Source organism: Petaurus breviceps, unplaced genomic scaffold (assembly GCF_028583685.1).
Source record: "Petaurus breviceps papuanus isolate PSGF00001 unplaced genomic scaffold, PetGlider_PUasm1.0 90686, whole genome shotgun sequence".
In the NCBI taxonomy this organism is placed as follows: Eukaryota; Metazoa; Chordata; class Mammalia; order Diprotodontia; family Petauridae; genus Petaurus; species Petaurus breviceps.
Window position 1 is genome coordinate 5,515,341 of NW_027187309.1, and position 12,488 is coordinate 5,527,828.

Genomic DNA, 12,488 nt, shown 5'->3' on the forward strand with positions numbered 1-12,488 from the left:
CCAAAAATAATTACTTGATGAAAAATTCTCAATTATCTTTTGTTAGGGAAAAGATAAGTAAATCAGCATAGTGCTTAAGGGATCAGAAAAAGACATTTCTGTCCAGGTTGATGGTTTTTATCATAATTCTCACGTATAAACAAGATTGTAGGAAAGGTATATGTAGGTTTGCAGAATGATTAGCTGAGAAGATTCCTAAGGTCCTTGTGAGTAGTATTTTTATAATAGGGATTCTTTCCTAAGTTTTAAGTTTTAATCTGCTCTCTTTCTTCAATTAAATTTGAACTGCTAGAGGGAAGAAGGTTAATTCTTCCTTTTTTTCTTTTTGGTATTAATTACACATTGTAAGGATAGTTAATGTTTTGTTCAAGTAAATGCTCAAGAACATTAAATGACAAATTCCTAAAATGTCAGACATGCTCTATTTTGGGCCAATCCTCAAGCCTATATATCCCTAGTAAGAACCCCTTCTCCACTGCTCCTCCCCCATCCAGCAGTTTGAGGGTTCTTGGGTTGAAAAATTATAATCACTGGGCATTTACTATTGTTTTGGGTTCATTTTTTTTCATTTTAAAATATAATAACCCATATGTAGTAAGTTGGAGAAGTAGCCCCAAGTGAATTTTCAATAAAGACAAATACAAAAATCCATCCTGAAGGCAAATATAGCTAATGATATCTAAAACTCAATTTAGGATTATTCCTGCAATGATCTCTCTTCTTCTCCTGGGAATATTTACCAATGCAAAGCAATTAGAAGTATTTCCAGTTTTCCTTCAATTCACTGTTACTCAAAATCTATTCGGGTTATAATGACACCTCATTTGCTTGGAACAGATTAAGTGGTACAGTATATACAGTACTGGGTTTAGAGTCTGGAAGACCTGAGTTCAAATATGACCTTAGATACTAGCTATGTAGCCTAGGCAAGTCATTTAACCTTTGTCTTGCCTCAGTTTCCTCAGGGACTTTACTGTTCATTGTCTATTTTGACTTGCTTTTAAAGAGGGTTTTGAGTGGAAATGAATAGTGCCCACCTCCCATAGTTGTTGTGAGAATCAAGTGAGATAATAGCTGAAAGTAGGTAATGTATTTAGTAAATGCCTGCATCCTTCCTTCCTTGAATACAAGAGACATGCCTTCACCACAAATGAAGACGTCCTAAAGTGTATCATTCAGTCTTCTGCTGGTGCTAATGCATGAAGTGCTCAATGTAAAGTTCATTCAGTTTTAAAGTGGTTTAAAAAGGATACTTCCTTTTTTTCTTGAAAATTATTTAATCTTCTGTTCATTGCAATAAAAATAGTACAATAAAAATGTAAATCCTGTACTTGCACACAGCTGGTTAGCTCTTCTAAGACTCATTTAGGGTACTTGACCCAGTTTTCATTTTATTTATCAGAAACACAGAGAAACTAATTAAAATTTTAAAAATTCATATAAATGAGTCCATCCATATGATTTCTCAACAGTAAAAATGTATGTAAAAGTTAATAACCAGAAATGAATATATATAAGAATATACATAACTAATCTTTCATGTTATTCACTAAGTATACTGAAGCTAGGAAACTTTACAAAAATATCTTAGAATGTGGGAGAATTGAAGTAAATTAAAGCAAATCTTCTTAGCCAAAAATGGCACAAAATCTTTTTTGCATTTCTGAGATATTTAACCTCTTCCCAGGCTTCAACTTATCCCATAGAAACATTTGTATTTAACATGTTTCTGTTCTACTTCCCTCTTCTCCTCATTTGTCACTTTACTGTTCATCATCTGTATTGACTTGTTCTTAAAATGGGACACTGAAGAGAAATAAAAAGCATAAAACAATATGTAGAAGGAATGCGTCCTAGAAACACAAAAAGCACTATTGTGTTGTGGATGGTCATCAAATGAAAATGTGCTAACAATCTAATGTTTCTTCTTTGGGGCTGAAGGAAAAATTAGTAAAGGCAGTGTCCATTTAAAAATTGTCAATGCTTTCTCTGACTCATTATTCATGATCATTTTGGGGGGCTTTGATTTTAAATCCCTCAAAAACATCTATTCTCTTTCATCATCCTTTAGAATCTGGATTGGTCTTTTAGGGTTTTGGAGTGCCAATGGCAACCAACCAATCCTTTCCCTTGGTGATAATGATAGAGAATTCTCTTACTAAGGAGAATCCTGCAGAGTTGGCTAGGCTCATGTGCTTTCTGCATTATTTTAAAAACCATATGGACATAGTATAATCAAAGTAATTTGTAGGAAGTAAAGGGAAGTAGAGCCTCTAGTGAATATTTCATTGTCTATAGAGATCAATAGCATAACCCTGGAAAATAGAAAATTACTAAGACTATGGCCTATGCTTGTTACAATTACGTATAATCAGACTTAATTATGGTGTTCCAGGGATATTCTCTTGTTCAAATAAAATACTACATTTGCTCCTCACACAGATGTGACTTGTTTGACTAAAAACAAAAATAACCAACTTTAAGGTGTGTGCAATAGCTGAAATGATTCAGAAATAGCATGTTTTCTTTTTTTTTATTCTGCTTTATGTCCTTAATGTCCACTGGAAAATATCAGATTCTAGTAAGAAATGTACATGTTACCACAGAAGTGAATTGTTACAGCTACTCATCTTTTTCTTGTCATTTAAAGACAAGGAGAGTCTCATTTTTCAAGCTCAACTTAGGAGTTATCAAATTATTTATAAGCACTGCAGGAATTCAAGATTTCATTTTTAACTCTACACAGAAGTAGAGCACCAGAAATCAAAATGACAAGAGACTGAAGTTCATGGCACTTACTATGACAACCTTAACTATGACCAAGAGAGGGATCAGCCACAAAAACTGATTGGGGTGTGAGGACTTTGATCCCCTATTTACTAAAGCAAGAGACAAAGATCCATGATTTACCTGCTCATATAATGCCTTGATTTTGCAGCCTGAAAGATCACATTTAGTTCTCTGAATGAATTTGTGGAAGGAATACAACAACTAAGTTAAGGAGCTCTGGCATGGCGCCATATTTGGTATAGCATGGATCAACCAAGTCTTTAGGTTTCAGAGTGGCAGGAAAGACCAATAATTAAAACTATAGGAACATCTCAATGAAAGGTCAAATGGCTCATTAGATTATTCTAAATCACCAAAGTTCACAAATTAATAGATCTACCTCCATATCCATAGTTATACTATAACTGGTCATATCTATAGCTGTATCTATTTTTATCTATTTATTTATAAATAGGTAGTAGAAAGTTATAGATATGGATATAAATATATATCCAATTCAATAGGATTCTCACAATCCAACTGTGGGATCCAGGGAATTAAGAAACATCTAAATAACTATTTGGCATCTCACTGATCCTTCTTGGGCCTCTGAAATCAGCTACAATATTGTTTGGGCAATACCATGTTAAAGAGGGGAGATAGAGTGTCATGTGCAAGGAATAGAAGTAGATAAGTTTAAATATATTGTAGAGTACATGGAGAGGAGTCAAGTTTAAGACTACTCCAAAAGGTAGGAAAGGGTAAGGTTATAAAGAGTTTTAATGCCAATCTGGTAACTTTATGCTCCTGAAGGTCCTAGGAATCACTATAAATTTATTCTGAAAATATCTTGTTAGTACAAATAATCCTTTGGAGAGAGCAACACTCCAAGGCTCTCTTAGCATATTTCATCCAGGAAGAGAGGTATCACAGCTATTAGACAGCTCTGGGGATGGGCAGCAAGCTGACAAGTGATACATTTGTCCATGATCTGTTGTCAGGCTGGCTGTGTCATTCTTTGTCACAGGTAGGACTATGGGAGTGGGAATGGGGGCTAAAATGCAGGGACTAGAAGAAGTCAAATCTCATGATATCTGGGTTCAGGGCTCTTTACATCAAAGTAATTCAATGGAATAAAAGGAAATATTGAGAAGAATTATGAAAGATGAATTATAGAAACAGATAGGAAAGCAATTTAAATTCTCAAGCTTATTACAGGGCTAGAGGAAGATGGTTCAGTCATGTTTTTGGTCCAATCAAATATATTAGAAATATATTTTGGTAATGTTTTTACTGCAATCTGAACATTCACAGATGTGCTTATTTTAAGAGTCTGAGAGTCTTTATTTTAAAAGTCTGAGAGAAAATTAGGTAACATTCTACCCAGAAAGAATAATTTTTTAAAAAGACATTAAGGACATCAATTAAAAAATGTTATTCACTACTTTTATATCTCATTCCTTCAACATCTTAGTAACATATATTTCACAAGTTCTTTCTCTTAGGCTATGACCACATATCAAAACCTAAGTTAAAATAAGATCATGGACAGTTCTGATACTTTTTTAGTAATGGTGAGAATCTAAGGTCCTAGTCAACTGGTAAGCAGCCATGGTTTGGGGAAATACCGAGGGAAGCAGTAGCCCTGTTAGGAGGATATGACATGAAAACAGATAAATACACACATTATAATTTAAGGAGGGTTAGGAAGCACTAGCAAAAACTGTCAATACCATATGATCTCAACCTCATTGGAAACTTGAGATTTTTTCTTTTTTTTTTATTTTTTTTGGGGGGGAGGTAGGGCAATCGGGGTTAAGTGATTTGCCGAAGAGCACACGACTAGTTTTGTGTTAAGTGTCTGAGGCCAGATTTGAACTCAGGTCCTCCTGATTCCAGGGCTGGTGCTCTATTCACTGCACCACCTAGCCAGCCCTAGAAACTTGAGATTCTAAAGGAAATAAGAGGAAGAGGTACATTAAAGATGTAGGGGAATGGCTATCTAAAAGGTTTAGTGGTGGAAGATGCCAAACAGGCTGGACTGTAGTTTGTGTAGGAGGATACTATACAAATAAACTAGAAAGACAGTCTGGAGATAGATTGTAAAGGGCTTTTAAATGCCAAGATAAGGAAGTTATGTATGATTGTGTGTGTGTGTGTGTGTGTGTGTGTGTTTCTGTGTACATACAGATATCCTCCTCCCCCCCCACCCCTTACTAGAATGTCACTAAAATATCTTGAGCATGAGAATATGTGGAAGGGATATAACAAGTAAGTTAAGGAGCTCTGGCATGGCGCCATATTTGGTATAGCATGGATCAACCAAGCCTTTAGGTTTCAGAATGGCAAGAAAGACCAATAACTAAAACTATAGGAACATTTCAATGAAAGGTCAAATGGCTTATTAGATTATTCTAAATCACCAAAGTTCACAAATTAATAATTATGTTTGGGGGATATTATTTCAGCATCTCTGTGATAGACTGATAAGAGGGAAGAGACTGAAAATTGGGGTCCAATTAGAAGGCTGACCACCTATCACTATTTGTCTTTCAGAGATTAAGATTAAACCCATTGGGGGATGAGATGAGAAGGAAAAGACACTTCGCAAAGTCATGCTATAGTTATTAACTCGCTAGAAAGACTCATTTAAGTTCATTTTCTTTGTTCTTTACACATCTTTCAATAAACATTTTCTATGTGTAAATGCTTAGAATAAATTGATGTTTACAAAGAAAACAAAAGATCTCTAAAATAAAGCTAGAATGAGCCAATTTCAGACATTAATAAGACTGAAGCCTGGGTGGGGATTCAGTCACTTTTGAGAAGCCTCAACACTGAATCCAGTAGTATAACTGTTTCTGGGTCAGAAGTTAAAATTATTATTAATAATAACAATAATATACCTGTATGGTCTATTTGAGAAAATATTACAAAATATCCTTATCATAAAAACTTTAATAAATTTGAGGGAAAACAAGGTATCACATAATATCATATTATAAAGAGGAGTAGTGTGCTATAGTAGAAATGATGTTGGACTTGACATCAGAAGCTCTGGTTTGTATCCTGGCTAGGTCACCTACCAATTGTATGACCTTGTCCAAATCACTTCACTTCCCTTGGCTTTAATTTGCTCATTTGCAAAATGACAGAATTGTACATCAAATGGTGTCAATTGTGCTTAATGAAAAGACACCAAAAGCGTATAACTGTGAAAATATCTATTGTGCTGATCTGCCAATAATTGTTGTCTAAATTACTATGACACTTCAAGGATCTGTGGGGGGTTTTTTTGTTTTTGTTTTTTTCCCTCAGTGACAACAGTTCCTCTATTAATGGAAATGACAGTCTGTCTGTGCCTCAGTATATGGTTTTTGAAAATTATTCTGGTGGAAAAATTCATCGCCCTGCAGCCAGTCTGTTGATTGATGAGCTCTTGAATTTCAGGATCCTGGTCTTCATCCAAAAGACATACAGACTGTCAGAGAGCCGATACTAAACATCTTTCTAGCTCAGTAAAAATTATCAGAGCAAATGCTCTGATGACATATCCCATGAGGACTATGAGTACCTCTGGGACACAATGTGTTATAAGAATAGGTCTATAGTAGATATTAAAATAATTATTGTATTTATTTTTGGGAGGGGAGCAATTTTAATCAGAAAAAAAGAATTTGTATTATGGGTCTGCTGATTTCATTAGCTCTTTAAATCGTAATATTCTTAAAACCCATGGAAATGAAAAGATAAAGAGTGGTTAATAATGAGCTGTTTTTCTTCAAATTTGCTAATGAAACAAGAAAACAGTCCTGCAAAGCTGCTTTGGAGGACATGTGAGCTCTGTTAACAGGTGGAGGAGTTCTCATGTCAAATCAATTGCTGTCAAAGTGCGAAATTAGCATCTGTTTCTGCGCTGTCCTGGTAAATCACACAGCTGGAGAATGACCTCAGAAAGAAGTAAACTAAGACAGTAAAGAAGTTGGAAGCAACTTTATAGTGAAATAAAGCCACATTCAATGGAGGATCTGGCTAAGGGCACTGGATATGCAACTAAAAGACCTAACATTTTCCTTTGTTAACACAGACCTCTCTCCTCAGGCCTGAATTTCATTATATTATAGTGATAGAAATCATTCTTCCATTACTTGAGATGGAAACTTAAGTAGAATTTATAAAATAATATGTAAAATATGATGAACAATATCTATGGGGATGTTTAGGGAGCTAATAAAGTAAAACACACCATGGGCTAAAGATCATTCAAAGGAAATTCAGATCTACAAGAAAGTTAAGATGGCTTTGAAAGGAAACTATACAGATGAATTTTGCATTCATAGATTTCATTTGCTCCTGAATATCTCTGATGGTTAGAATTTTGAAGACAGAATATCTACTGACCCTTAACTAAATGTTGAAGGAAGAGCAAAAATCTTATTCTTCATAAAATATTCATCCAAGCACCATAAGATATTAGCAACACACATAAAAAAATTGGAACACTGGAATGATTATTTTACAGAACATGTTATGGGAAAAAATGAAAATAGAGAGGAAAATTGTTTTTAGTATGCAATTTTACTGGGAAAGAATCAAGAGCAGTAGAAATTACAGAAAATAATTACATTTTTCTTCATAGCAGCAGCTAGAAAATGATACTTTCAAATGAAAAAGTTTCTATCATCCCAGGTTGTTTAAATCAATGTTATCTCAAAGCATATTATACCTTGTTTTTTCAAACTCCTCTCCACACCCTGTTCCAAGTGAGAATAAAACGCATATTGTTTTTATCTCAATGGTTATAATTAAGTCACAAATGAACTTCACAGATTAATAGAACTTCAGTACCAGAAGGGATCACAGAACCAGTGTTGTTCAACCCGCATCTGATCAAGGAGCCACTTTAAACACTGTTGACAAATGTTATTTTAATTCTTTAAACTTCTTTATTAAAACAATACATTTGTTTTTTGCTATCTCTTTATTTCCTCAAACAAATACTGTATATAATATTTGGAAAACATGACTATGCTCTCATATTTTTACTGTGGGAAAAGATGAAAAGAAATAATATTTAATTGGAATCAGAAAGGAGATGGATAAATGACAACACAGACTTTAACCACAAAGATACAGAGCACAACAAAACACCTGAATCTCATATACAATACTGAGAAGCCAAAAACAGACTTTTGATTTCATAGATTTAATTTAAAAAGTTAAATTTTAAGAGCTTTACATATTTTAGAGTTCCTTTCTCAAAGTACACGAAAACTAATTTTTCACAGGATTTCAGGGCAATCATTTTGTCCCCCACAAAAAATATAATGGTTTTTCTCTTTAAAAACCAAATTGCATTGTAATGGTTTTAAATTTACTTTTTTTGGATTGAAATGTTTGAAATCAACATTATATGAATTAGTCTTTAATTGTTTTCTCAAAGACTTCTTTTTGATATCATTAAAAAAATCTTAAACCATTAAAAAAACCCAACCAATTGGTTGTACTCAGAACTGGCAATAGTCAGACTTTATCTCTTGATATCTCTGTTAAATAATTAATGAAAGAGTTCATGCACCCACCCCCAGCCCACACAAAACATCTTGTAGTTTATGATTTATGGCTACTAGCTGAATTTTGGAACTCTTCAAAGCATTCAATTGGAATTTTCACAAAAATACAAAAACTAAAATAAAAAACCACAAGAAAATAATTTTATCTAGTCACTCATGTTTTGGGTCAAGTATTTACAGACTTTAAAGCTGATTTTATAAGAGTAATTGGTATTGTGGTAAATGATAGATGATTGAAAAAATGATGGTTGACATTTTCATTGTAGGGACACATAATTAAAAAGGATTGGAAAATAATACCAAGTTATACGAAGGTTTTTTTTTTTTTCTGGGATAGATAGAAAGGAGAAAAAGGTCTAAAAAGAATATTGAAAGAGGAGAGGAAAATGAGAAATGATGGCTATTGTATATATCTTATCAAAGTTTTATGAATCACTTATGATCACAATATATAAATTTGAGAAAGTTGTGATGGGGAGGTGAGAAACAGTGTAAAAGTGTGAGAAAAGTCATGTTAGAGTAAAAATATCAATCCTATACTCAATATAAAGTTGGGTCCTCCACTTAAAGAAGTGGGGAGAGGAGTATGAAACTATGCACTAGAAAAGCACTAAGACTCAAACAATGATGCTTCATGACATAGTATATATACATATATGTGTGTGTGTGTTTGTAGAAATGTGTTTTAAATTTTATCTAATGAATATTATCCATTTTACTTCTGTGATATTTTCTGTCTCTTGTTTGGTGGTGGATAGATTGATGATACGGAAGAGACTGGAAGTCAGGGTCCAAGTAGGAGGCATTTTTTTTCTTTTTTCCTCTAATTTTTTTTATGATGTCATTCATAATGTCTAAGTTATGTAACTATTTGGAGCTCATCTTGCTGAGTGTGTAAGACATTGATTTATACCTAGTTTCTTCCACACTGTCCTCCAGTTTTCCCAATAAATTTTATAGAATAGTGAGATCTTACCCCCAATAGCTAGAATATTTGAGTTTATCAAACACTAAGGTATTGTGTTCATTTCCTACTGTATCTTGTATATCTAATCTGTTCCACTATTGAACTTTTCTATTTCAATATTCAATATTACCATATTGATTTGATGAATACTGCTATCTATTGTATTGTTTGAGATTTAACAATGCTAAGTTCCCTTCCATTTTTCCATTAATTTCTTTGAGATTCTTAACCTTTAGTTTTTTCAGATGAACTTTATTATTATTTTTTCTATGTAAATTGCTACTTCGGTAGTTTTGACTTATAGTAATTTTAACACCTAAACTTCAGATTATTAAAATTTATGCTATAAAAGTATATGAATTTTTTCCTTATCTGTTTCAGAAGAAGGGAAATTGATTGTCTTAACAGAAGTAAGTCATCCAGGATTAGGGATATGATACACATATGTTAATCTGACAACAGTCATAATATTATTTTCAATTGGGCTATCACATTTTAGAAAGTGTATAGACAAAATGAATCACAAAAATAGTATGGTGAAAGATTTTCAGTCTATACCTTTGAATGATCAACTGAAGGAATTTGGAATCTTTAGCTTAGAAAAGAAAAAAAATAACAGAGAAGTGACAGAAGGGGTATCTTATACAGAGGACTTAGACTTACTTTCCTTAGCCCCAGAAGGGATGATTTGGATTCATGAGTGGAAGTTGTAAAAAAAAAAAGAGAGAGAGAAAGAAAGAGAGAGATTTAAGTTCAATGTCAAAACAAAAAGAAAAAAACAAACATTTCCTAACATTAGGAACTGCCTAAAAGTAGAGTGGACTATTTTAAGTTGGTAGTGACTTTTCCTTTATCAGAAACCTTAAACAGAAGGTGGAAGGACCACTTGCACATGAAGGAATTTATCTCCTAGTAAAAGTTGAATTAGATAACTGAATTTCTTTCCAATTATGTTAACTTGTGAATCTGTGTTCTGGAAGGTAAACCAAGTCATTGTAACATCTCCATAAGAAGACTAGGAATCACCTTGTGGAATATAATTTTTAAAGAAAGGTAAATGAGTAAAGAACAAGCTTGGGAATTATGGAACCATACACTTACAAGAAATATTTGGGGAAGGTATCTATAATATAATCATAAATCAATTGTACCTACAACAACAGAAATGATGAAGACACAATTAATTTAAAAATAGCATTGCCTGGTCAAAAAGGATTCATATCAATTCTATATAAATTCTACTGCAATCAATTGATAGTATTGTAATATTGAATAGTTAAAGGTCATAGTTTTATTGTAGAAGTATTAGTCAATAAATTTAGGTTAAATTATTGAGCACAGAGAGATGAGGGTGAAGATCATTTCAATGAATCCATAGTATCAGGAAGGTCGTCCTGAAGTGTGCTACTGAGATTTATCTGATACTGTTTTCAGTGAGAAATTTTCAAAGTCCTTGCTTTTATTTAAGACTTTTCCTTGTTTGTGCATGTTCTTGAGTGCAAAGAAAGAAAGATTCCCACATAATTACAGAATGATATAACATTAATAGAAAACTCCAGGAGTCATTAAGATCATTCTTTTATCCACAATATATTCAATGACACATTGATATTCTTAGCAGTCACCAGAGAAGACAATAACCATCACGTCTTGATATCTGTGCTTTCCTTTCTCTGACTGCAAACATGATTCTTCATGGAAAAATCCTACCATTTCTTCAAGCCCTAACTCACAGGTCAGCTGCTTTCTGAAACTTTCTCTGAAACTCTCAGAAATATGAAAATAATCTTTTCTTCCTCTGAACTCAAATTACATTATATTATATATTTACCTAAAATATTTTCATGCTCTACTTTTTATTTTTGTAGTTTAGCTATTCATGACTTTCCCTTATAGAATGGGATCCCCTTAAGCATCTTCTGTTGAAGTCTCTCCTTTGCTTAAAGACCAATTTAAAGGCCACTTCCACTGTGAATATTTTCCTGATGCCCTCCAATGAATATGACAATCTTTTCCTCTTCTTGATTCTCAGAGAACTTTGCCTATCTCTCTCTTTTGCCCTTATATCAATTTCCCCCTGTATATGTGTCCCCCTTCTTTTCTACTAGATTATAATCACTTTGAGAGGAGAAATACCACCAGTATTCAGTATACTTCCAGTAGGTACTTAATAAATATCTGATGAATGGATAAATGCTTGGTGTAGGGAGAAAAGCCTTTCTCATCTTCCCATTGCCTAAATACACAGAATAGTTCTTTGTGTATGATAGGCATTAGATAAATATTAATTGAATGAATAAATGAACAGTAGAAAGACCACTGGCTCTGGAACCATGAACCTAAGTATATAACTACACTCTGCTATATACTGCCTATGTCTTGGACTTCCAGGAGACAATACATCTCTTAGGTTTTAGAATTTGTTCCAGCAACCTTGAGCAAAAAAGCTCCTGGTGGTGAAAGCTTCTTCCAAATTTTTGCCTCTAGGGAGAGAAGTGGAAAGGGGATTAAAGAGTTGGATTTGGAGTCAGAAGACTGGTTTGCACTTTTGGTTTTGCTGCTTTTACTACCTGTGCAAATTTAGGCAAGGAGCCACCTCTCTGGACCTCATCTGTAAAGTGGAGTGAGTGGGCTTTCTATGGTCCTTTCCATTTCAAAAACCCACAAGCAGTCTTAGCTTTGTGGAAATAAAAGTGGCTATGGAATCAGATGAACTAAATCTAAATACAACCTCTGATTCCACCTGTATGACCTTAGGTAAGATATTTCATCTCTCTGGTGCTATTTCTTCATCTGTAAAAATAAATGTATTAAATTGAAAATTCTAGGAGTTCCTTCCAGTTTTAACTTTATATTCCTATTATCCTCTTTTGGGCCTGGGACAGGTTCCTCAGTGAGTCACACTGCCAACTCCCAAGCAGCATTTAATTTCCTAATCTGGACACATATGGGAAAACAAGTGGAAGACAGAATGTCTCTTCTTGGTTGTCACTGACTATTCTATCTACAACATTTTCCATTTGCAAACTTTAAGATTCTCTATGTTCTGATTTCCAAAACTTAAATCTCTCTGTAATTCAAACTGATAAAACCACTATTCTTTTTGGTGCTTTAGAGTCATGTGACCCATAGAAGGGCCATAAACTACTTAGTTAAGTGTCAAGTACTGTTGTTTCTGT

At 33.6% G+C, this 12,488-nt stretch overlaps 1 protein-coding gene across 1 annotated transcript in view; it reads right to left on the bottom strand.

The window, feature by feature from the left end:
- The window catches only part of CSMD1 (CUB and Sushi multiple domains 1), a 2,654,573-nt gene that overhangs the window by 663,166 nt on the left and 1,978,919 nt on the right, over positions 1 to 12,488 (bottom strand). The gene's annotated exons all lie outside the window — the stretch shown is intronic.